The following is a 25,433-nucleotide window of genomic DNA, read 5'->3' on the forward strand; positions in this document are numbered from 1 at the left end:
AATCAATCCAGTATCTTTGCAAGAAAACTCCCTATGGGGTCACAAATAGTTGGACACAATTGGATAACAACCACCACAAGCAGCACCACCTGCTTTTCAGCAATCCCTGTATTGGAAGTGAGGAATTTGGTTTCCCACTTCCAATTTGTAGTTTCTATCAGCATGTGATGATACATTTCACACAGCCTGTTGTTTTGGTAGAGAATGCTAGGGGCAGAAAGGCACGGTCTGGATTGTACCTCAGACACATAGCAGCTGTGTGAACCTTTAAACAAAGAAAAACTTTATCCTCAAGTTCTTCATCTATTTTTATCATCACCATCATCATTTTCTTTCTTTTTTTTTTTTTTTTTGGTGAGGCAATTGGGGTTAAGTGACTTGCTTAGGGTCACACAGCTAGTAAGTGTGTAAAGTGTCTGAGGCCCGATTTGAACTCAGGTCCTCCTGAATCCAGGGCTGATGCTCTATCCACTGGGCCACCTAGCTGGCCCTCCTTCATCATTTTCAAATCATGGATGTCACGAACCTTATACTTCATTTAAGGCCATAAGCATTTATTAATCATCTTCTATGTGCCAAACACTGTTCTGACAGACCCTGCTCTCAAGGAGCTCACATGATCACATGCATGAATATTTTAATGTTTGCATAGGATTTAACGTACATTTTCTCATTTCAGCCTCACAGCAACTGTGTGATATAAGTAAAGGTGACAATAATGGGGGCATACAGGGTGTTTAGGAAAGACGAGCACCTCTGGTGGGGGCTGCTGAGTCCTTTTCAGGGCTGCTCCCCCAGCTCTGGCGTCCACCTGTCACACAAATCTCCTCAGTGGCTGCAAGATGCTATACTATACACATAGGCTGCACCCTAGTAAACCTTTTGAACAGATAGGCTAAACCAGGTTGAGAGTAACTGACTGGCCTCATATCTGTTGAAGAGGTAAGGGGACATCTACCTCAAGCATGTAAAAAATTCCCTGGAGGAAAGGGTGGATGAGAACACTTTATCCCAAGAGCCATCGAAGTGGCTGAAGCAGGTTCTGTGGAGCACTTAGAGCTTGATCAGACATTGGAGACATAAAGGTTATCAATTGCATCCCAGGCTCTTACCAGCCATTCTGACTTTTGTCCTTCCACTGGACTTGGATGACTCTGGACGAGACAGTGAGGATGAGAACTCCACACATCTCTGTTTTACTTAAATGCAATTCACACCAAGGCAAGACATCAACTGCAATATTGTTTTTCTTAGAAAATGAAGGATGAACAAGAATAATAGCCCTTATCTCATAAAATATACATAAAGGTTAAATGAGAAAACATAGGCAGAGTGCTTCAGACATTTTAAAGTGCTATACAAATGATAGCTAGTGTGTGTTAGCACTATATCATTATCCTTTATGTGCTGTCTTTATAGCTATAATGTATATATAATGTATATATTATATACACACAAATAATGTATATAAAGTAATATATATATATGTGTATATATATTTAATAAAATATATGGGGGGTATCTCCTCATGTATAAAATGAGGAAATTTGATTGGATGACCTTGGAACTCCTTCTCCAAGACCATTATTTGGATTTTAAGATTTTCTATTACATTCTTTTATGAACTCTTTATTGCAACCCATCTGGACTATTAGGTTGTTGTCATTTCAGTCCTGTGAAACTCTATGTGGATTATTTCTCCGAAAAACATCCAAATAATGCCATAGGACAATGCCTGGAGCAGCAAAACCCACAGAAGAAAGTGCTGAAATCATCTTCTAAACAAAAACAGCTTGGAAGGTCAAAAGGAGGGAGCTGCTGTGCTGCTACAAGAGTGGAGCCCAACCCTACTGTTACCCTGACACAGATCCAGTCCCAGGAAGGCCTCAGCAGAGAAGCAGACCCCCAGAGCCTCTGAATCAGCTGAAGCGCCAGTGTCGTCTAGAACTAAGCTCACAGTCTGGTGAGTGGGCTGAGCCCTGGGCAGGGGGGAGACTACAGGGGTCTATGCTGGTGCTGAGGCAGAACTTGGGTTTTTCACCCCTGCTGGGAACCAGGAGGTAGGCTCGAGTAGCAGTGGCCCAGGTTGGGGAGGGGCACAGGCTCATCAGAGCTGACAACCATAACACACAAAGCTGGTTGATTAGCAAGTTGGTCTGGGGTCATCTACGGACCAGGAAACAGGCCAGGTGAGTGAACAACCTGATCCTCCTTAAATTATACCACCTGGGACTTCTAAAGTTTTGGATACCGAAGCCTGGAAATAGTGCCCCACTTTAAGAAGCTAAAAGTCAAGTAAAAAAAAAAGGCAAGATGAGTAGACAGAGAAAGTTGAGGACCATAGAGAGTTTCTTCAGTAACAAGGTAGACGAAGGTGAAAACTCAGAGGAAGATGTCAACATCAAGGCCTCTATATCTAAAGCTTCCAAGGAAAATACAAATTGGTCTCAGGCCATAGAGGTGCTCAAAAAGGACTTTGAAAATAAAGTTAGAGAGGTAGAGGAAAAAATGGAAAGAGAAATGAGAGTGATGCAGGAAAGACATGAGAAAAAAGTCAACAGTTTGAAAAGCCAAATGGAAAAGCTCTCCGGTGAAAATAATTGCCTAAGAATTAAGATTGAACAAATGGAAGTCAGTGACTTTATGAGAAACCAAGACACAATAAAGCAAATCCAAATGAATAAAAAGTAGAGGGCAATGTGAAGTATCTTCTGGGAAAAACTGCTGACCTGGAAAATAGGTCCAGTAGAGATAATTTGAAAATACCTGAAATACCTGAAAATACCTGAATAACTGAAAACCATGATCAAGGAAAGAGCTTAGACATCATCTTGCAAGATATTCTCAGGGAAAATTGCTTGAAATTCTAGAAGCAGAAGCAAAAATCGAAATTGAAAGAAACCACCAATCACCTCCAGAAAGAGATCCCAAAAGGAAAACTCCTAGGAATATTATAGCCAAATTCCAGAGCTCTCAGGTCAAGGAGAAATATATTGCAAGCTGCCAAAAAGAAAGAATTCAAATACTGTGGAGCCCCAGTCAGGATAGCACAAGATCTAGCAGCTTCTACATTAAAGGACTGGAGGGTATGGAATATGATATTCCAGAGGGCAAAGGAATTGGGATTACAACCAAGAATCACATGTCCAGCAAAACTGAGTATAATCTTTCAGAGAAAAAAATAGTACTTCAAAAAAAGGACTTTCAGGTATTTGTCATGAAAAGAACTGAACTGAATAGAAAATTTGGCTTTCAAATACAAGACCTTCGAGAACCGTAAAAAATTGCAGTTTGGGTATATACCTGCAGTCGTGCAGTGGGTGACTGTCTTGGGTCTGAGGACGGGTTTAGGCCGGGATCCCCCTGGGTCCAGGGTGGATTCTTTTTTCCATCGTGTCACCTAGCTGCCCTATGATGACATCTTTAGGGTTAAATTGAGTGGTGAGGAGAATGCACTAGGGGAGGGGGAAGGACAGAGGTGAAATCCTACATGACAGAAACAGGAAAAGGCTTATGGAGTGAGGGAAGAGATGGGAGAGGAGCAGGGCTGTAAATGAATTTTACAGTCATCAGAAAAAGGCTCAAAGACCTTAAAACTCATTAGACTTGCCTCAAGGAGGGACTAACACACACACCCAACTGGGTAGAGTAATCTATTTAATCTGGGCAGTAAATGAGCCTAACATTCATCAGAATTAGCTCAAAGACCTCAATCTCATTAGAATTATCTCAAGGAAGGAAAAACCTACACACTCAATTGGGTGGAGTAATCTTTCTAACTCTGCAGAAAAATAAGAGGGGAAGGGGATAAAGAGAGAGGGGCAAAAGAAGGAAGGGGAGATTGGGGGAGGGGACAGACAGTAGCAAATCCCTTTTGAAGAGGGATAGAATGAAAGAAGATAGATAATAAAATAAATATCATGCGAAGGGAATAGGATGGAAGGAAACCAGTTAACAATAGCAATTATAAAAAAGAGAAAAGGGAGAAAATTGTACAAAAAAAAAATTTATAGCAACTCTTTGTGGTGGCTAAGATTTGAGAATCAAGGTAATGTCCATCAATTGAGGAATGATGGAAGAAGCTGTGCTATATGATTGTGGTGGAGCGGTCTTGTGCTATAGGAAATGACAAACAGGATCATCCCAGAAAAACCTGGAAATGAACTGATGTATAGTGAAGTGATCAGAGCTGGGAGGACATTGTGCATAGTGACAGCAGTATTGTTGGATGAGCAATTGTGAATGACTAAACTGCTCTCAGCAATGCAATGATCCAAGACCATCCCAAGGGACTAATGAGGAAGCCTACTATCCACTCCCATAGAAAGAACTGGTAAAAAGAACACTTGTGGATTGTGGAGGGGGGAGGAAAAGGAGAGAGGGAGGGAGAAAAATTTGGAACTCTAAATTTTATGAAAATGAATGTTGAAAACTACCCTTACATGTACATGGAAAAAAATAAACTAAATGTTTGTTGCTAAAAAAAAAAAAAAAAAGAAAGCAACTCTATGTCGACTTCTTTTAGGGTTTTCTTGGCCAAGATATTGGTGTAGTTTGCCATTCCTTCTCCAGCTCATTTTACAGATGAGGAAACAGATGTAAACAATGTTAAGTGACTTGCCCAGGATCACACAGCTGGTAAATGTCTGAGGACAGATTTGAACTCTTGAAGAAGAGTCTTTCTGACTCCAGGCCATGCACTCAATCTACTGTGCTACCTTAGGTATTCCCCCATATTTACAGTATTCTCACACTTCTATTCCACTGTCCATCCTGCTCCACTATTTGGAATGCACTCTCTTTTGTATTTTCCTCTTAGGTTTCCCAGATTCCTTCCAAGTTTAGTTCAGGTGCTATATTGCATATAGAGCCTTTCCTGAAATTTCTTCCAATTAGGATTTACCTTTTTGGGAGGGGTCAGGGTAAGCAGAAGTTAACCAGTCCAATGATAAGACATTTTGGGGGCACTAACTACTTTTTTTTGTGAGACAATTGGGGTTAAGTGACTTGCCCAGGGTCACACAGCTAGTAAGTGTTAAGTGTCTGAGGCCGGATTTGAACTCATGTCCTCCTGACTCCAGGGCCGGTACTCTATCCACTGCAACACCTAGCTGCCCCTGGGCACTAACCACTTGCCAGGCACCACATGCTTTAAGCAGCAGAGATACAAATGCAAGCAAAAAGAAGCAGTCCCTGCACTCAAAGATATTGCAATGCAATGGGGGAAGACAATCTACAAAAGGAAACTGCAAAACGAAGGTAGTTTCTGCATCAGGGGCAGGTAGCAAATTTCTCTGAGAGTCAGAAGCAGAGTCGAGAGAATTCAGGCTAGCTGCCCTGGACCTTATTCAAAAGGAGTAACTCACAAATGAGTGAAGGATGATAAAAGGGGGAAAAAGTTGGTCTAGTGAGAGAATATCTCAGAGACTGAAGGAACTTCTAGGGTAAAAAAACCTATCAGGGCCATTGAGGAAAATTCCAGAGTCAGAAGATGAGCTAGTAGAGACATATAGGGGGTAATCTGAGGGATGGGGACAAAAAGAAGATAGTGATGACTTCTACTGATATAAATACAACCTTCCCTAATCCCCCTAATTGTCAGTGCCCTCTCGCTCTTCAAATTTCTTGTGTTTACTCCTCTCCATACATGGCACCTTCACCCTTCCAGGAGAATGGTGTCCAACCCATACCCAAAGAGGAATCCTTATCACCATATCAGGCCCAAATGGTTACCTAGTCATGGCTTAATAGCTTGAAATAAGAGAAGGGGTGACTGCCAGCTCTGTGGCAGCCCATTGTACTTTGAGGCAAATCTCATTGGTGTTAGCATCTTTTCACTTATTTGGGCATCTAGAATAAAAAGTAAATTCAGAACTCTTATAATGGTCACATTTGCTGATGTATCTTATTTTGTTTTTGTTTTTGTTTTTTGTTTTTTTTGTGGGGCAATGGGGGTTAAGTGACTTGCCCAGGATCACACAGATAGTAAGTGTCAATTGTCTGAGGCTAGATTTGAACTCAGGTACTCCTGAATCCAGGGCTGGTGCTTAATCCACTGCACCACCTAGTATCTTATTTTTTAATGGAAAAAAAGTTCTGTAGAAGCTGTGTTATATAACTTGGTATGTTGAAGTAACAAACTACACAACAAAAATGGTGGTAAATAATTCTCTTTAAAAATATTATTAATATATTTTGTTTTGAATATGACTTACATTTTTCAGTGTAGCTACCCCCTAACCCCAATTCCTTCAAACAAAAAATATATGGAGGGGCAGCTAGGTGGCACAGTGGATAGAGCACCGGCCCTGGAGTCAGGAGTACCTGAGTTCAAATCCGGCCTCAGACACTTAACACTTACTAGCTGTGTGACCCTGGGCAAGTCACTTAACCCCAATTGCCTCACTAAAAAAATATATATATATATATATATATATATATATATATATATATATATATATATATATGGGGAAGGAAGACAGTTCAGCAAAGCTATTGAACATATCTGCCAAGTCTTACATTCAGTATGGTTTTCCATGTCCTTCATCCCCCATTTCAGAAAAGAATCAGAGCCAGTTGCCTTCTGACACCTTTTTGTTGGGGGGGGACTTGTTCACTTTGATTTAAGAACATTTCAATTTTCTTCTTGGGCTTGTTCTCCCTATTGCCAATGTTGTAGTCCATATGGCTATTGTTTTTGTGGTTCTGCTGCCTTCAGTTTTCAACAATTCGTAGATGTCTTCCAGTGTCTGTTAATACTTTTCTAACATCTTTAGGCATAGAATCATTACAGCTTTGGATCAGAAAGATGACCAGGGCTCATCAAATCCCACTTTGTACTTGATGGATGACTTTCTGCTTCAACACCTCCAACAAATAAGAATTCAGGTTCTTTGGGGGGTATTTTCAAGCTTCCTTCAGTGATGAGAGTTCAGTAATACAGAAGGAGGCCAATTTCCTTTTTCAGACAGTTGCAAATACTAGGAAGTTCTTACACACGGGCACTATACAGAACCCAATTTTTCTCCTCAGCCACAGATTATTCAAGGACATGCCATAAGGCAGGGAATAGTATCTCACTTTCCTAATCACCCCAAAATGCCTTTCTCACACCAGGAATGCTCTACCCTCTAAGAGTTAGGAGTCACATTTTATTCTTTCTTTGTATCCTTACTGCTTAGCACTTTGCCACTTAATCAAAACTCATTTACCTGATTTCGTTTACTTGACTTATATGTTGGTCCATCAGTCAGAAGACAAGTTCCTGGCTCACATGCTGGTCCTATATCCACAAATCTCTGGTGCTATTTCTAGATGCTTAACTGCAACATCTGCCCCTCTTTTCATTCCCCTTCCTCCATACTTCAAGTACAAATGAACTTTAGAAAAATTTGTTCATACAGAAAAACCACTTATTACTTGCATATGCATAGATATGTAAATTAGTGTGTCTAAATGTGTGAATAAGTATACATACTTATAAGACATAAAACATGGCAAATGGATACTTAGATCACAGAAAATAAATTGATCTATGCATAGGAGTATCTGGGAAGCTCAAAACAACAGAATCTATTTTTAAAGTAAGCGTTCCTCTATGACTGTCTCTATACCTATGGGCAAGATACAATACCTCTCGGAGCCTCATTTTCCTCATTTGTTTTAAAAAAAAAAGGTATTGTAGTACTTCCATCATAGAGCTGCTATGAGGTTGAAATAAGAAAGTACACATAAAGTACTTTGCAAACATTAAAATGCTACATGAATATTCCCTTATGAACTCCTTGAAAAGACAGTCTGTCTTATCATAGTGCCTGGCACATAGTAGGTGTTTAATTAATGCTTATTGACTGAGTTACATGCAGGACAAGTTTAGTGAAATATGTGAATAGTAGTGATGACGACGACGACGATGATGATAGAATCCTTTCACCAATACCATTGAGTTGGTCATATAGGAACCAAAATGCACTTAATTTTAGTTGCAAAAGTGGGAGAGTTGAGAACTTTATCATACTGGCAGAAATGTTTGCAGAGAGTGGTACTCGGTGCTCCTTCTTACCACAAGTACCATAGCATCAACTTTAAGCTTGTTAATCCTTCAATAGCATGGGCATGGCAAAGATCCATTTGATCAAAGAGGCATGAAAGTAGTTGTAAGAGACAATGACATCAAGTATATCTGTGTTTCTGTCTGTCCTGAGGCTCAGAAAGAATCAGCACGAAGTGTGGACAGTGAAGACACTGCTTGCTGCCTAAGGAGGGTACAATTTCAAATAAAACCATTCACACTAATCTATAAATGAATAAGATCTGGGAACAACCATGGCAAAGGTAAGAGGCAAAGATCTAACAACTGCCTGAGGAGCCTTTTATGGTATCATTTTGGAGGCAATATGGGGTAGGTGAAAAAATAAATTGCAGAATATGAGACTAGCTCCCAGGCATGTGCTCCTGGGTGGGCTGAATACAAGAGTGAATCCAAGAGTCCCTGTGGTCTGTGGCACAAGTGCCTTGAATCCTAAAGGATAATAGTGTTCTCCCAAAGCAAGAAGAGAATCCAAGCTTTCACAGAGGACATGGCTAAGACAGCAGAAGGAAAGAAGCCGATTTACTGGAGGGGATCAGTGACAGAGAGCAGGCATTTGGGTAGCTCATGAAAATTTTGGAGGTGGAGCTTCATCAAATAAAATCTAGGGAGGCCCAAAATGTTGTCCCATCTGCAGCACACAGGAATCTTTCCTCATGGGAGAGTGGGAGCTTCTCCTGGGGATAGCTTCATTTTTCCCCTAGTGCCACATAAATCTGATGATCATTGTCATTTTTTCTATCACATTTATGTGTCTTGGGTGGCGGGACAGGAGGGAGTAAAGGGAAGACTGGACAGACAGGTAGTGCCACAGTGGATATCTACCACCTGATCTAGAGTCAGGAAGACTCATCTTCCTCAATTCAAATCTGGCCTTAGGCAGTTAATGTTGGGTAACCCTGGGGAAGTCACTTAATCCTGGTTTGCCTCAGTTTCCTCATCTTTAAAATGATCTGGAGAAGGAAATGGTAAACCATTCCAGTATCTTTGCCAAGAAAAATCCAAATGGGTTCATGAAGAGTTGGACTCCACTAAAAAACAAAAGAGGTAAAACTGAAGGGTTTTCTCCCTAGTATTTATGATAGTAAGATTAACAATAAGAGAAAAGAGAAAAAGACAGAGAAAAAGGAGAGGGAGAAGGAGAGGGAAAGAGAAAGGCAAAGGGAGAGAGAGAGACAGACAGAGACAGAGAGACAGAGACAGAGAGACAGAGACAGAGACAGAGAGAGATCATATCTCCTTTAAATCTTTTCCAGTATAAAAACAAAATAAAACAAATCCATCCCTAGTTCCTTTAATGGATCTCCCTTCCCAGAGCTGTTTGCCTTCTAGATGCTTTCCAATTAATCAGTGATCTTTCTAAAATGGGGGCACCTAGGTCAGAACAACGTATTTCAGACATGACCTGGGCAGCAAAGGCTCTCTTAGAGGAGGAGCTATTCTTCTTTTGATGAAACCCAGGACAGGACAGCATCGGTCAGAGGGACTACGATGCCATTGTGTTCAATCATATTAATGTATGAATTAAGGAACAACTATGATTTTGGCACCTCATATATTCTAGGAATTGTGCTAACACTAAGGACACAAAGACATATTATTCAATTGGCTCTCAAGAAGCTTGCACCCTAATAGAACATGACAACCCATCAGTGGGGACTGTTGACCAATAGAAGAAAATCAGTTCCCAGATGTCCAGGGAAAATGAGTAGAGCAATAGATCTGTCAGATGATATCGTCTTCCCAGAAGCATTGGTCATATTGATTGGATTACTGTTGTTGGAGAATGAAGTAGAAAGTAAGGGTGAATGAGAGAAGTGTGCATGGGCTTCCAGGACAGACACTGAGAAGATGGCTAAGATGAAGCGTGGTCGGGTCAAAGAACATCTAGATAAAATAGACTCCCATCAATCAAGAAAGAGAAGCACCAGAGACTGCTAAAGCTGATTGTTTCAGTTCCACCAGAATATGATCTCTAGAGGTCGTGTTCCAAAGACCTGTAAGTAGCATGGTCAATTGAGAGAAAATGGCCAGTGATCTTGCTGGTCCCCAATATCCCCAAATGTTTTTAATCACATGAACTGTTATCTAACTGTCTCATTTCTTCCTCATCACATACCAATGAGGATGGATTTTTTAGATCCAAATGTGTTTTTTTTCATTTATTCCCATTAAATTTTGTCATATTAGAGTTGGCTCATCATTCTGTTCTGTCAAGATCTTTTTGGAGACAGACTCTGCCAGTCAACATATTAGCTATCCCTTCCAGCTTTGTGTCATCTGAAAATTGGATAAGCCTGCCATATAAGTTCTTATCCAAGTCACTGGCGACATTTACAGTGGAGAAGAGCTTGCTGCTTTGTAAGGCAGTCTGTTCTTTTTCTGGACAGCTCTAAGCTAACACCCTCCACAATCTGGCTCCAATCTCTCTGTCTAGCCTGATTTCATATTATTTACATTCACATAGTCTGCCTTGCAGTTAAAATAGGCCATTAGCTGATGCTACAAGCCATTTCCTGGCTTTATGTTCATACAAGTCATCCCCCAAACCGAGAATGCCCTCCCTGCCTGCTCATTGCTTTCTTTCAGAACCCTTCTTACACTGCTAAACTCAGGTGACACCTCCTTTGGAAAACTCCTTCTGATTATCTGATTATCTATACCATGTTGTTCTTTCCCTCCTCAAATATTCCTAGAGACATCTCCCTTGTGTTTCCTTCTCATTCAACTTTGTCTTAAACTGAGCAGTGTAAATATTGTATCTTCCAGTAGCATAGCAGTTCTTGGAGAGTGAACACTTTCATTCATTCATTCATTCATTCATTCATTCATTCATTCACTTATCTATATGTCCATTCATTCATTCAATCATGTTTCAATTCACTCATTTCAGTTCATTCATCCCATCTCTCTATTTCTCTATCTCTCTATCATCTTTCTACCTATCATCTATCGACTTATTTGTTCATTTAGGGGTAAGAACAAGATCAGCTTATAATTAATATAACATTTCCTTCCTATCACACAGACACAGTTACAAAGAAGGTCACCATTTGTTCTGTTTCTCTTCTCTTCTTAAGCGCTCTCTCTAGTATGTCTATGTACATTGCTTAATGGATAGAGTGCTGGACTCACAGTCAGGAAGAACTGATTTCAAATCCTGTCCTAGACATTGACTATCTGTGACTCTGAGCAAGCGATTTCATTTCATTTCTCTGTGTGACAGTTGATTCATCTCCTAAAGAGGAAAAACAGTAGTATTTACATCACATTTAAATTAAGATCAGATTTTAGATATCTACACACATAGGTATACACACATATGTATGAAAACAATGGCACTACGGAGTTATCATTGTTCTGGGAATTACAATTACTATTTCACTTTCCAACTGAGCCAGTGTTTTAGCTTTACATTCCAAATTCTGAAGAACAGTGCTCAGAAGCCTGACCAAAGGAACACAGCAGAATCTGCACGAAATCCCCAATGCAGAATGCAAGACTGCATCTCTACCTCCTCCCCTTCCAAATCCAATATTCCTATTTGATACATAGTTTTTGGCTTGATTCCTTACAGGGATGAGCCCAAGCCAGACCACAGAAATTTCTTGGAAATGGGAGTGTTTCAGAACAGAGAGGAGGGGATTGAATATCTCAGTTAGCTGCCATGGGGCTACCAGTGTTCTTTTCATAGACCAGTGATCTAAGGAAAAGCACACATGAGCAGGGGCTGGATATTTGCTAAAGATACCAACTCTAAAGTCTCACTAGGCAATGGAGGAGCCCTTTACCTTCCTACCAAGCTGGAAAATTTTACTTACAAAATGATTATCTGAGTCCCCAATTCATACATCACTCTTTCCAAAAAAATCTACCAGGTCTGAGGCATTTTGTAGCTCAGTATACACCCCAGAAAACAACCCATGAACCCCAAGTACATTCTTTTTATGAGGCAAATTGGAAGAGACATCAGTTCAAAAGAAGATATTTAATAAACACGATCATAAACTAAGTGACAAGAAAAAGTTCCTATACACATTCAGGGGTACACTGTCCCATATGCCACTGAAACACCATTGGATAATGGGATACACATAGGAAGCATATATAACCCATGAACACATTTGAAGGATCACATATATAAAGAAAACCTTTAAGCAGGAAGAATACCATGGAAATTCACTCCCCCAGGACTGCAGAGCCCCTTAGGTACTGTAGGGATGTGATCATGCTACTTTCTTCTGCATGTCTTTAATCCCTGCCACACATCATTGATGAGCTGCTCCCTCATCTCTATGAAGATCTTCTGATCTTCAGCTGGCATCTAGTTTTCCCTTTTTAAAATAAATATTTATTAATTACCTACTATATGCCAAGTGTTAGTTTATCTGCTGAATTTCTATTGCAGCTGCTAGGATTTAAGCTCTGAAAAAGTTCATTACCTTAAGTAAATTTGGCTCTTTTGATATATAAAGTGTTTTCAGCCTTATCCAGTCAGATACATTCCCTCCCCACCCCCCCCCCCAAAAAAAAGGAAAGGGGAAAAAAGCACCCTTGTGCATTTGTCATCTTCTATGACTCTCTCCCCTCCCACTCATCTCCTTAACTTTACAATCTCTACAGGTATTGGCTAATTTCTCACTGCCTACACATATTCCCATGGTTTCCCCATTTTTATTTCTTAAAAATACCTCAATTGATCTACCATACTTTCTAAATATCATCCTATATCTTTCCTTCCCTTTTTAGTTCAACCCCATGTTCTCTATTCTTATTCTATTCTCTGCAATCTTGCAATGTTATTATTTGATTGAGACTAAACTCTCCAAAATTATTAGTAATTTCTTAAAAGCCAAATCTACTGAATTGCTTTTTCTCAATCATCATCCTTCTTGACCTATCTGCATCACTTGACATTGTTGATAACCATCTTCTCCTTGATACACTCTCCTTCCAAAGTTTTCATGATACTTTTCTTTCTTGGCTGTCCTCTTGATTATCTGATCATTCTCAGTTCTCCATTTCTAGTTCCTCATCCATATCTCACCCACTAAGCAAAGCTCTCTCCTGGGACCTCTCTCTTTTTTCTCACATATGGTGACATCATAAGTTTCTAAGCATATAATTATAATTTCTATGCATATGGTTTCTCATAAAACCAACCCTAATTCTTTGATTTTTTGATTTAGTTATGGGACAAATGGAACTGATAGACTGAGGCACCTTCTAAATCTGGGACATGTGCAATAGGCCTCTATCTTGCATCCAATATAGGAACTATTGGTTATTTTCCATTTTGGCAGCCATTACTTCTAGAGTCATTCTTTTATACTTTTAAAGTAAGGTTTTATTTATGCCTTTTTTACTTTTGATAGTTGTAATATACCTCTACATGTATATATGTGTATGTATGTATATATATATATATATATATATATATATATATATATATATATATGCATACACTTTTGGGTCTTTTTCCCAAAGACATCATAAAAAAGGGAAAAGGAGCCACATGTACAAAAATATTCATAGCTGCTCTTTTTGTGGTGGCAAGGAATTGGAAATTGAGGGGTTTCCCATCAATTGGGGAATGGCTGAACAAGTTGTGGTATATGAATGTAATGGAATTCTATTGTGCTGTAAGAAACGATGAGCAGGAGGAGTTCAGAGAAACCTGGAAGTACTTGCATGAACTGGTGATGAGTGAGATGAGCAGAACCAGAACGTTGTACACAGTATCATCAACATTATGTGTTGATCAACTGTGATGGACTATATTCTTCTCACCAATGCAATGGTACAGGAGAGTTCCAAGGGACCCATGATAGAAGGGGATCTCCAAATCCAGAAAAAAAAAAAAGAGAACTGTGGAGTTTAGATGCTGATTGAACCACACTATTTCTTTTGTTTTTGATGCTGTTGTTTCTCTATTTTGAGGTTTTTCCTCATTGCTTTGATTCTTCTCTTATAACATGACTAATGAAGAAATGTGTTTAATGTTATTATATATACATAACCTATATAAATTGCCTGCTGTCTAGGGGAGGTGTGAGGGGGGAGGGAGGGAGAAAAATGTGAAGTTGGAAAACTTGTATAAACAGATGTTGAGAACTATCTTTATATGTAACTGGAAAAAAATAAAATACTTTTATCAGAAAAAATATATGTGTATATATATATGTATATATGTGTGTGTGTGTATATATATATGTATATATATATATATATATATATATATATATATATATATATATATATATATAGAGAGAGAGAGAGAGAGAGAGAGAGAGCGCAATCCCTTAAATTTAGGAATAAACAATTCAGCAAGACCGATCACACAGAGACTGTACATGACAGTGAGGTATTTGATTCCATATGGATAATCCCTCACTTATCCAATGGAAGGACAAACATGGACTTTCTTGTCTCTTTCCTGAGTAATGATATTTGAAATTTTTAGGTTTTGTTTTAATATTCATTATGTTTGTTTCATTGTCACAACTTTACAGAAAGGGGATTCTTAACTTTTTTTGACATGGATCTCTTTGTCAGTCTAGTCAAGTTTGTGGACCCATTCTCAGGATAATGTTTGTTAAATGTATAATCCACATATATACATCTCTATATTGATACACTATAAATTTTATACAGAATATATATACAAAAGGACAATTATATTGAAATACAGTCATCAAAATGTTTTTTTAAAGTTCACAAAACCCAATTATTGAATGATTAGTGGATTGTTCTCATTATTTAACTCACTTCTCTCTGCATCATTTCAAAGGAGTCTTTCCATTTTTTTCTTTGAATGCCTTATGTCTATTGTTTCTCTCAGCCCAATCATTCCATCATAGCCTTTTGCTACAATTCTTTCTGCTATTCTTCAATTAAATGCTCTCAAAGGCAGACTGAGAGAATGTGTCCATCAAGGTACACTGGGCAGGAAGAGAGTTGAAGAATATCTTGGTCATGCCTGATGAAGTGTCTTTACATCAAACTCTCCATCAGTTTCAGCTGCTGAAACCTGTTCTACTTCTCATTACCCATTCCAAAGGATATTTATATTTGCATTTATTTCAAGCCAGGCAGTGAAAATCATGATCACTATAGCCTACAGAGAAATGCCAGCAGAGAAATGTCAAGAGTAGTGTTTAGATCAGGGCTGTCCTCCCACAAGCTTAGCAGTTGAAAAGCAAAGAAAATGAGAAAACAAACGAATCATTTACCAAGACAATGATATTGGTTGGAAGTCAGATGTTTTGTTCAATCTTTAAATGAACTTTTACTTACTATTTTGTGTGTCATAACAAGAGGGCTCTGGTGCCGTTGCCAAGTCCTACTGATTACCTTCAAAATATCCCACACATCTGCCTACTCTTTCCACTCAACTTATGGTCTTGGGGTTGAAGTTCATCATTTCTCACCTAAGCTATTGTAATAACAATGACTAGTATCACTACCTCCAGTCCCTCAATTTTCCAATATTCCCTTCCTATTTTCAAGTAGTGCAGTGGTTAGATTGTTGGGCCTGGAGTTGGGACAGGGTGATTTCAAATCTTGTCTCAGATACTATGTGATCCTTAGCAAGTAACTTAAGCTCTCTTCACTTCAGCTTCCTTATCTGTCAAATATGAACAACAATAGTACCTATCTCCCAAGATTGTTGTGAGGATCAAATGAGATGATATTTTTTAAATGCTTAGCAAAATTTAACTTGTTTTATAAATACTACCCATCATCATCATTACCATCACCATAAATCATCATCATGATCATCTACCCAACAGGCTATAGCACTTCCACGATAACTCTGGGAAAAACGGCAAACTCCTTAGCCTTACCTTGCAAGATATACTTCCATAATTGTAGGATTGTCAAGCGTCTTTCTGATCTTGTTTCCACCAATCCTTCTCTCCTTCACATACACTACATTCTAGGCATAAAAGATGACTGATTTTCCTCTAAAGCCACCATGCCATCACGTGCCTCTCTGTGTTCCCATGGCCAATGCCCCAGGTCAGAAATGCTCTCTTTCAGTTTCCTCATCTTTCTCCAAGATTAAATTTAGCTAGCACCTCCTTCATTAGGTCTTCCCCCTTCCCATTCTCCTTTTCCTTTTTTCCCTTCACATTATTGTCACGCTCTTTGGAACTCTCCCTTGCCTTCAGTTCTCTAGAACACTGTGGGTGGATCCCCTATCCTGACCCCTTGAAGGTGTGGTTAGTGACATGGAAAAGAGCTTCCCAAAGTAGACTGGCATGGTTGATCTGAAGATACATGATAGATGAAAGATAGATAGAGGTAGAGATGTGTATAGAGAGATATGTGTGCATATATATATGTATGTATATGTATATATATGTATGTATGTACATGTGTGTATACATATATATGTATAAGTGTGTATACACACATGTATATGGTTGGGTTGATATCTATATCTATCAATCTATTTGTCATCTACCTATAACAATCCAACTTACTCACTCTTTCTGTATGTATCTAGGTATATAGGTGTGTATATAGATAGATATAGTTGTAGTTGTAGTTGTAGTTATCAACTCAATCTTGTGTGTATATATGCATGTGTAGGCATATGTATATATATACATATACACATGTGTGTATTATATTTCTATTAACATAAAATATAAAGAAATGTAAATATATAATATAAATTATATATAATATAGTTATAAAAGTTGTCACTCTAGTGATACATACATATATTCACACACACTATATATATATATATACATATATAAAATTTAGACTGACTCATACACATACATATACATATATATCTACATAAATGTGTATATGTGTGTATTGGCAAAAAGTTTATCAGTATTATACTTATATAAAGAGATATAGATATATTCATATACATATATATGCACAAATATACATACATAGATTTTAAAAATATATATTCCTTTTGGATAATGTCTAAGCATTCTGAATCTTGGAGAATTGCTGACCCAATTGCCACTTTCCCACCCCACTCACAATCAATCAATAAATCAGTCCATAAACATTTATTCAGCACCCATAATATTACAGGTACAAAGTTAGATGGTGGGGATCCAAAAACTAAAATAAAATGATCCACATACGCATGCAAGTGTTCGAATGCATACATGTGTTCATTGACACAATGACATACAGAGGCATTGACAGACAGATTCATGCACACAGACACACACAGACATGCAAACAGAGACAGACACACATACGTACACACACTTTATTGGAAAAATAGAGCCTTGAAAACCTCAGCCAGGAGGAGGGGTGCCTTTGGAAGAGTCAGTGTGGCAGAAGACAGGAATGATAAAATTCTCTCAATGAATTTCATTTACAATTCTACCGAGTCCATATGGAGCGAGGCCAAATGCCTATGTTTTATGGAACACACACAAATTCTTGTGAGCAACCTTGGAGTAGGAAAAGAGAAGGGACGGGAAGGGGAGGAGAAGAGAGGGAGGGGGGGAGATGGAGGTAGGAGGGTAGGAGGGAGGGGAGGGGAAAGGCGAACGGGAGAGGGGAAGTAGGGGATAGCTGGGGGAGGAGAAGGAAGGAAGGAAGGAAGGAAGGAAGGAAGGAAGGAAGGAAGGAAGGAAGGAAGGAAGGAAGGAAGGAAGGAAGGAAGGAAGGAAGGAAGGAAGGAAGGAAGGAAGGAAGGAAGGAAGGAAGGAAGGAAGGAAAGAAAGGTCAACCTATTTTGTGGTTTGATCTTTTTTTTTTTTTTTTTTGCGGGGCCTTGGGGGTTAAGTGACTTGCCCAGGGTCACACAGCTAGTAAGTGTTAAGTGTCTGAGGCCGGATTTGAACTCAGGTCCTCCTGACTCCAGGGCTGGTGCTCTATCCACTGCGCCACCTAGCTGCCCCTGTGGTTTGATATTTAAGCTACATTTGTGGTAGTTGGCCTTCTCTAATTGAGCTGGCCTACAGGGAAAGGTGATCGCTGGGATGCTTAGCCTGAGTTGTTTTGACCACTTTTTCTGGAACCCTTTGTATGACATTGTTTCAGGGCAGGGCAGGCATCTGAGAGGAGCCACGGCGAAGACCAAGTCAGGGAGGAGGCTTATGTTTTGGAGAAGAGGGAGGAGAGTAGAGGTCAGATATTCTCCCTGCATGGTCAGAGGTGACTAGGCTTAACCAAGCAGCAATTGGCAAAGCCCTCTAAAATTAGATGGGCAAAGATGCTTTTGGTAAATTCCCATTCCTCTTGTTTCTGTAAGAGCTGATCTCCTCCAGATCTCCTTTCCTTTTGATATCTTTTTCTTTTCTTTTCTTTTTGTTTGCAGGGCAATGGGGGTTAAGTGACTTGCCCAGGGTCACACAGCTGGAAAGTGTCTGAGGATGGGTTTGAACTCAAGTCCTACGGAATCCAAGGCTGGTGCTTTATCCACTGTACACCTAGCTGCCCCCCTCCATTTTGATTTCTAATCTTCATTAGTCATTGAAAAGGACATCTCCAGAGAATAAAATAAACTTCTTGTTTCTGAGTCTGTCACCAGAAGAAGATGAGGGCAACCAGGAGCTAACCCCCGCCCCCCACCACACACACACACACATACTGTAGTGATGGTAAAAAGAATGGTTACTGCACATTAAAAATGTCCTTACGCTTTGACTTGTGGTCAACTTGGAAAAAGACAAATGCTTTAGTTGCCTTCATGGTACAACCAAATCATTTAAATAACTGAAAATTAAGTTGAAGCTATTGTAAAACTTGACACTTGGTTAAAAAAAAACACAACCCAACAAATATGAGATAAGGGAAACATTATAGATAATGGCTTATCTGAGGAAAAGATCTTGGGGTCTTAGTGAACTGCAAGCTCAGTCTGAGTTAACAACATGATATGGAAGCCTCAATAGCTTGACTGCATGAAGTATGCCCAAGATCGAATGGTCCTAGATTCCCAGGTGGTGATGGGCCTATTGTTTTCTGCTATGGCTAGATCCCATATAGAATATCGGGCTTGGTTCTGAGATTGTCTTTCTCTGGATACTCTTCAAGATGAGGCTTGATTAAAGGAAGTGGGAATGTGTAGTATATAGAAGAGCCCGGTGGGTTGGGGTGGGATGGAATAGCTGTTTTCAGAGATTAAAGGGCTGTCATGCATGAGACTGAGTAAATGAAATCGACTTTACACCAGAAGACAAAACAAAGCCATGGGTGGAAATTACAAAATAGTAAAGGTGAGGTTGTATTAAAGAAAATCTTAATAATCAGAGTCATCCTGAAGTGACCTATGCTGCCTCTGGAGGAATCATATTCCCTCTCCCTGGAGGAGCCAATGGTGACTCCTTATCAGGGATTCTGGATGAGTTAAGGATTAGAAGAGAGATCCCTGCTGGACCCTTAAAGCTCTGAGTTTCTGCAGGTTTCCCAACATCAAACCTTTACTGGGAGTCATCTATAAACAACATCTTGATCTGGCTACTCTAGAGGTCCTGATCCTCAGAGTCCTGTGTTGGTCCCACTTCCTAGTTGGAAGGAGCAGAAAAAGCTACACAGGTCCATGGCTGCATATCTCATTCTGCAAACACCATTCAGGAAAGAGAACTCTGCTTTTTTTTTTTTTTTTTTTTGGCAACAAACCTATGTCCCAGAAGATTTATAATGTCTGGAGAATTCCCAGAGTGAATACCCCAAGTTCAGAACAAACTGTTCTTTGAGAAAATGTCTAGCACTGCTTGAGGGGGTGGATAAGAAGGTTTTGTAGTTTTTTTAGGAGAGACAATTTTAGATTTTTAGAAAATCGGGCTCTGATTACAGAGGCAGAGGACATAATTACTTCACTAATGAGCTCTCTTTAAAATGAGAATTATCATTAAGAAGAGGGAGAAAAAAAATCTCCCGGGGGGGAAAAAAAAGCTCATCCAGTGCAAGAATGGCCACCACCAGGTCTGCTGCAACTTGATGAGAGACACTTGTCTGGAGAAGTCCATTAGCTGGTTGGATCTTCTTCTCTGGGCCAAAAGCTGCTCCACTGTTGGGGGTGAGCACTCTGGACTACTAAGAGTATTGTGTTTATTTCATTTGGGTTAAGGGGTTTTTTGCTAAAGGTATGTGTCATTTCTGACCAGTACCTTGAGAACTTGAGGGTATAGAGCACTGAACTTAATATTAGGAAGATCTGAATTCAAAACCTGCCTCAAACACTTATTAGCTTTTTGACCTGGGACAAGTCATATCATTTCCCTCAGTCTCACTTTCCTCATTTGTAGAATGGCTATTATAATAATGTCTAGGTCACAGAGTTATTGAGATGATCAAATAAAATAAGTAAAGAACTAGGTAAACATTTAGGTGCTATATCATTCCTGATTATTATTGGAACTTTATGGGGGAAGCTAGGTGGCGTAGTGGATAAAGCGCCAGCCCTGGATTCAAGAGGCCCTGAGTTCAAATCTGGCCTCAGACACTTGACACTTAGTAGCTGTGTGACCCTGGGCAAGTCAGTTAACCCTCATTGCTGAGAGAGAAAAAAAACAAAACACTTTATTTCCATGATTGATGGGAGGCCTTGGACTTCAAGAGAACTGGGAACAAAGTCTTACCTCTGACACACCCTCACCATGTTACAAAAAGTTAAAAATCATAGCAGTTAAGAGTTGGAAGGTAACTCAGCAGTCCATAAAGTGATTCTGTTTTGGAAAAGGCTGTCTTTCCCTGCCTCTGCTTTCAAATCTCTAATGAGAAGGAACCCATCACATTTCTGTGAGGCTTATTCCACTTCAGGACAGTTCTTAGTGTGAAGAAGTATTTCCTGGAATCTAGCCTACATTGCTTTCTTTGCAATATCCACCCATGGCTTCTGAAATGGTCTTGGTAGGTAGGGGTTGGGTGGGGGTGTGGGGTGGGGGTAAGGTGCTGCACAAACAGAGTAAGACTAATTCTACTTTCATATGAGATACTCAAACTCAGCAACCAAGCTTCACCTCCCATGAGTCTGGTCTTCTGTAGTAGAAATTCTTGTTTAGTAAACCACTTCTACAACATGGACTCAAGGCCTTTGGACATCCTGAGTGCTCTTCTCTGGACAAGTCCAATATTATCACTGTCTATCTTCCACCAGAAATGGATCCCAAACTCACGTCTGATCCAGACAGAGACCAGTAGAACTATCAACTCCCTATTTATGGAAGTCAGAGGCCTCTTAATAGCACCAAAGATCACATCAATGATGGCTCCCATCTCACTCTGCTGCTTTTGATTTTCTAGACCCCAAGACCTTCTCATGGCCATTGTGCTCTCTCCAAGCCTCCCTACCTTATATTTGGAAAGTTGCTTTTTTTCTACCCAAGTCCAAGACATTATATTTATCCTTTTGGATGTTTATTTTTCAGATTTAGCCCCAGGCTCTGGCTTGTCAAAATGTCACTTCTGAACTCTCTTCCAATGAGTTAACTCTCTCTCTGCTTGGTGTTAGATCTATATTTTCTAAGTTTCCCATCTTTGCCTTTATCTCACTCATCAATGAACATGATGAACAGTACATGACCAACCACAGATCCTGGGGTATTCCATAGGAGATCACCTGCCACATTGTCATTGACCCATAATAGGTATTTTCTGAGCCTGGCCTTTCAACCACTTTTTTTTTTTTTTTGTGGGGCAATGAGGGTTAAGTGACTTGCCCAGAGTCACACAGCTAGTAAGTGTAGAGGCCAGATTGGAACTCAGGTCCTCCTGAATCCAGGGCCTGTGCTTTATCCGGTGCTTTATCCTTGGCACCACCTAGCTGCCCTTCAACCACTTTTGAATGCAACTAATTTTATTCTCATCTAATCTATCTCATTCCTTATCCACAAGACTAATATTAAATACTATATTAAAACCTTTGCTAAACTATCTACAACTTTACTCACTTCAGTGACTAGTCTAGCAATTAAAATAACAAAAAGCAATGGGAAAAAGAAGAGGAGGAAAGAAATGGATTTAATCTATTAGACTCTCTTCCTAATGAAGCCATGCTGCCTCTTTCTAATTACTGATTCACTTTCTCCTAAAGAATGTTCTCTTATAAGGGCTGATAATTCAGTCTTATTGTTCATTCAAGTCTTTGGAATTAGTGAGGTTTTACTGGATAAAAGAAGTATTTTGTGTGTGGCTGTGTGTGTGTGAGTTTGTGTGTATGTTTGTGTATCTGTGTGTGTGTTTAGATAAAATATACAGTGAGAGGCAATATGGTATAGTGGACATTAAGAACTGATTTCAAATTCAGCCTACCACATACTACTTGTGTAAATACGAGTGGATCAGTCACTTTTTCAATGTCTCAGACAACTATGCAAGATTGTACTTCACTGATCGGTTATGGCTGTCCTTTGATGGAGGGAGTTTCCATATGGGGAATTATCTGTAGTAATGATATTGGAGATTGGCTATGGCAGAGGGCATCTGGTATCAACACAGTGTGATGTTTAAAATTTAATGTGTGGTCACCTTAAATTAGAAGCTTTAGCACCAGGCTGTGGGCATTAAGCATGTAATAAAGCATATCAGGTATTCACATGGAGTTCAGAAAGTTAAGAAAAGGCATATCTACCCTAGAGTTCCAGCCTGGTCAGGCTCTTCCTCAAGTCCTCAGCCACAAGCCTGCTTCAATCACAAACTCCCCTCAAACTGAGTGTGGAAGCTTTTTATAGGTCCAGAGCATAGGAAGTCCTTCCACACTGCTTCAAGCTGATTGGTTAGCATCATCCTAATCCATTGATTCACTGGACTTGAAGGTGGTCTCGAGTTGGGCTAGCCAGGTGTGATTACAATCGAGTTAACTTGAAGTAGGCTAATCTGCAGTCAATCACTCTCAATCAATCAATCAGTTTAGATTAATCTCCAGGTGGTACTTTGAGTATCTGATAAATCCCATTATTTTATCACAACAGATATAGATCTTCTGTAGATAAGTCCAGACATGGATGTGTATCTATATCTGTGCTAAAATAGAAATGAGGTACCAACCCCCAATTTAAAATTGAGGCTTCTTTCCCACTGAGCATATCTTCTTCTGGAGACATGCAGCATTCACGATATAAAATTTGAATGCATTGGCATAAAATGGGAAAGTAACATGAAGTAAGAAGAAGGGGAAGAAGAAGAAGGAGGAGGAGAAGAAGAAGGAGAAGAAGAAGGAGAAGAAGGAGGAGGAGGAAGAGAAGAAGAAGGAGGAGGAGAAGAAGGAGGAGGAGGAGGAGAAGAAGGAGGAGGAGGAGAAGGAGGAGGAGGAGGAGAAGAAGGAGAAGAAGAAGAAGAAGGAGGAGAAGAAGAAGGAGGAGGAGGAGAAGAAGGAGGAGGAGAAGAAGGAGGAGGAGGAGAAGAAGAAGAAGGAGGAGAAGAAGAAGGAGGAGGAGGAGGAGGAGAAGAAGAAGGAGGAGAGGAAGAAGAAGAAGAAGAAATCAAGGATGACATGGAAGTGGTGATAAACATGGATGAATATATGTCTGAAAGGAGGATGGTGGTGTTGGTAAAAATAAAAGGAGATGCAGGGGAGTGATGTATTTAAGGGGAGCAAACAATGAGTTCCTTTTTGGACATGGTAACTTTAAAATACCAAAGTACAATGTCCTTTGAGCAGTTGGCAATATGAGGTGAGAAATTATGACTGACTATATAGACCTGGTAATCATTTCTATAGGGGTAATTATTGAAGCCAAGGAAGCTAATGAGATCACAAAATGAAATAGAAAGCAAAGAGGAAAGGGTTCAGGGCAGAGACCTGGGGGACACCAATATTCTTAGCAGTGGGAAATTAATGATGACCCAGCCAAGGAACCTGGAATGGAGTAGTCTGGCAGGTTGAAAGAGAAATAAGATATATCTTAGTCATGGAAACCAAGGATGATAGAAGATCCAAGAAGAAGCTGTGGCCAATAGTGCCAAACCCTGAAGGGAAGTCATGAAAGATATGGACGGAGAAAAAGCCAGTGCATTTGCCAGCTGGTAGATAATTGGTACTCTTGAGTCAGTTTCTGGTGTTGAAAGCCAGATGACAGGGAGATGTGCAAGGGGAGTAATTGATGGCAATCAGTATAATTGACTCTTTCCAGGGGCTTTGCAATGAAAAAGAGAAAAGTCAGGGGAAAGTAATTTAAAGGCAGGAGAGAACCAGGCATGCCTGTGGGCATTAAGGAAGGAGCCAAACTATGGAAAGAGACCAAAGTTGAGACATAAAGAGAATGATCTAGGAGAAGCATTTATTGGAGGGAACAGAAAGGGATGACATTATCAGAACAAATATAAGAATTGGCTTTGACAAAGAAATTGGAGTCAATTAGGAAAGAATAGAGGATGACCTGGAGGTTTTGTGCTGTGGGAAATAAAAGAGAATATAGAATTCCTCCGAATGGGTGCCCTCAATTTTCCAAATTGGATAATATTGATGTTTCTCAGGAAGAGCAGAAATTTCACCAAAGACTTGAGGAGGGGACAAATAAATTTAGGGTAGCTGCTACAGGGATCATGATCAGTGATCCAGGAAGAAAAGTTATATTGCCAGGATGTAGTGAGAACCCAGGGGAGACACATTTGTAGTGGAATCAGGTGAGCACCTTTTCCATCAATGTTTCGTAGTAGGTCAGTAGGAGGAAAGGTGGGGATGATTTGGATTGGACATTAGCAAGTCATAAACCTTAACCCGATAAGAAGGAAAGGAAATCAAGGCTAGCAGAGTTCAGCCTCCCTACAACAAGAATTTAGAAAAGTTAGTCTAGAGCTGGGGAGAGAATTAGCAAGAGTGCAGAGACCAGGGGTCACTTGGCTGAAGAGAAATGAGCCAGAAAGAACTATAGAAGGATAGCAGCTTTTCATCAGGAAGAGGAGTTTCAAAGGTTGAGGTAATGGAGGCAGAAGAGTTATGGGAGATAATCAGCTCAGGATCTCAATATCCAAATGGGTTGCCAATGTGCCAAGAATTGTGCTAAGTATGGCGGATACAAATACAAGAAAGGAAGGTGGTTCCTAGGAGAACATCATACAGAGTAACAGCATTATTGTGTGATGATCAGCTGTGATAGACTTGGTTATTATCAGAAATACAATGATCCAAGACCATTCCAAATGACTTATGATAGAAAATACTCTCCACATCTCAGGACAAAAGAACTGTGGAATCTGAATGCAGATTGAACCTTACTGGGTTTTTAAATTTTTTTTCTTTCTTTAAGTTTTTCCCTTTTGTTCTGATTCTTCTGTCACAACATAGCTAATGGGGAAATATATTTAACATGATTGTACATATATAATATATATCATATATTGTTTGCTGTCTGGTGGAGAGGGGAGGGGAGGGGAGGGAGAAAAATTGGAATTTAAAATCATATAA

The sequence above is a fragment of the Dromiciops gliroides genome, chromosome 3 (assembly GCF_019393635.1).
Source record: "Dromiciops gliroides isolate mDroGli1 chromosome 3, mDroGli1.pri, whole genome shotgun sequence".
Taxonomy (NCBI): domain Eukaryota; kingdom Metazoa; phylum Chordata; class Mammalia; order Microbiotheria; family Microbiotheriidae; genus Dromiciops; species Dromiciops gliroides.